The sequence below is a fragment of the Tursiops truncatus genome, chromosome 9, assembly GCF_011762595.2.
Source record: "Tursiops truncatus isolate mTurTru1 chromosome 9, mTurTru1.mat.Y, whole genome shotgun sequence".
Taxonomy (NCBI): Eukaryota; Metazoa; Chordata; class Mammalia; order Artiodactyla; family Delphinidae; genus Tursiops; species Tursiops truncatus.
Genome location: NC_047042.1, coordinates 93,749,637 through 93,751,921, shown reverse-complemented (window position 1 = coordinate 93,751,921; position 2,285 = coordinate 93,749,637).

Below are 2,285 nucleotides of genomic sequence, written 5' to 3'. Positions count from 1 at the left end.
GCATTTGAGGAAGTAGCAATTAACACTCCATCCGTTTGTGAGATTGCGTGGTCCCTGTAATCGCCAGCACAGTGTGTGACCAAACTTTTTGATCTTTGCTAATCTGATGACTGAAAATTAGAGGAGTCTTAATTTTTCACTTGTTATAAGTTATGCTTATGGCTGAACATTTTTAACTTTTTTTGTTTCTTAGGTTTTGGAAAGCAATTTAAAATTGGAAATAAACATCAAGATGTTAAGTAAAAACAAAATGTCACAGAAATTTATATTCAGAGCCCAATTTTCTTCAACCACACATACGCACATTTAAAAAATATTAGCAAAAGCTGTCTCTGGGTTGAAGGATAATGGGTGATTTACAATTTTTATTTCTGTATACCTTTTTGCATTTTGTAAGCTTTTAATTTTAAAAAGCCATCTTCATTTTCTGTAACTTCCAGATCATATTCTTTGCCAATGTTTAAATTTAGTAATTGGTCTTATTGATTTATATGAGCCCTTTATATATTAGCAAAATTAGGGAGTCCCCTGGTTGCCTAGTGGTTAGGGTTTCGGGCTTTCACTGCTGTAGTCCAGGTTCAATCCCTGGTCGGGGAAGTGAGATCCTGCAAGCCCCATGGCGTGGCCAAAAAAACCGAAAAACAACGCCCCCAAAAAACTAAGGATCCTTAATAAAAAAAAAAAATTAGCAAAATTAGCCTCTATCCAGGATGTGAGCAACAGATACTATTTCTCAGTTTTTTATTTGTCTTTGCTTGTGGTAGTTTTTGCCATATGGAATCTTTATTTTATGTAATCAGGTTTAATAAACTTTTATGTTTTTTTCTTGTTTTATTTTTAGAAAGGTCTTCCCCAACTCCAAAGATAATTTTGAAGTCTCCAAGTTTTCTTCTAGCATTTAATTTTTTTAACATTAAGTCTTTGATCCATTTGGAATTTATCCTGGTATAAGATGTGGGAGATGCATTCCAATTTGTCTTTTTCCAGAAGGCTGTCTAACTGTTCTAGCACCATTTATTTGAATAGTCCATCATTTCCTTACTGTTTTGCTATACTACTTTTATCATATACTAAATTCTCATATTTCTGGACTTTCTACTTGGTTTCATTGGCTGTTTATTGTCCTGTATCACACTAGTTTGATTATGTTAGCTTCATAACATGTTTATCTCATGGGATTAATCCTCCCTCATTTTTTTTGATTCGTATTCAGAATGTTTCTAGATATGCTTACTTTATTTTTCCACATGATGTTTGTAATCAGTTGGTATAGAAAAATTTTGGCATTTGTGTATATCACACTGAATTTTGATTCATTTATGGAAATGTTACATTTAATGACATTGATTCTTTCCACTCAATGACATGGTAGCTGTTCTGCTTCTTCAAATTTCCTGTTGTGTACCTCTGGGGCATTTTATAGTAGTCTTCATGTAGATCTTGCTTATTTTTTGTTAACTTTATTGCTAATATTTTATCTTTTTTTTGCTCTTATAAGGGTTTTTTTCCCTTCCATATTTCATGCTATTATTATTTGTAATAATTTTTTCAGTTGTTTGAGTTTTTATTTATACCATTATATATTCTACATATAATACTTCAGTCTTTTCCCTTCTAATTTTTAAAAATCCTTTCAAATTATTTCTCTTTTATAATTGCATTGGGTAGTATCTTGGGACAACATTAATTAATAGGGTGAAAGTGAACATCTTTGTCTTTTTCCTGAATTTAATATAAATAATAGTGTTCCCTCCTTAATGATGCTAACTGTCAGGTTAGGGTAGATATATTTTATCATATTAAGAAATTATCCATCTATTATTTTATTAATATTTTAAAAATAGGAATTGATGTTGAATTTTGCTCGTTTTTAAAGTATTTATAAAAATTACTCTATGATTTTTCTCCTAAGTGTTAATACGTTAAATTGCATTGACACATTTTCTAATATTAAACCATCTTACTTTTATGGAATAAACTTGTATCTTGGATCTCTTTGAGTTTTATTTAGCATTTTTGCCTAAATATTGGTAAGTGAGGTTAGTTTGTAGTTTTCTGGGAGACAGTTTTTTTTGTGTTTTGATATCAAAATTATATTGATTTTATAAAACAAATTTGGAAGCTTCTCTTAATTTTTATTCTGTGAAAGAATTTACATAGGCTTGAAATTATCTGCTTTTAAAAAGTCCTTGTAGGGCTTATCTGGTGGCGCAGTGGTTGAGAGTCCGCCTGCCGATGCAGGGGACATGGGTTCGTGCCCTGGTCCGGGAGGATCCCACATGCCG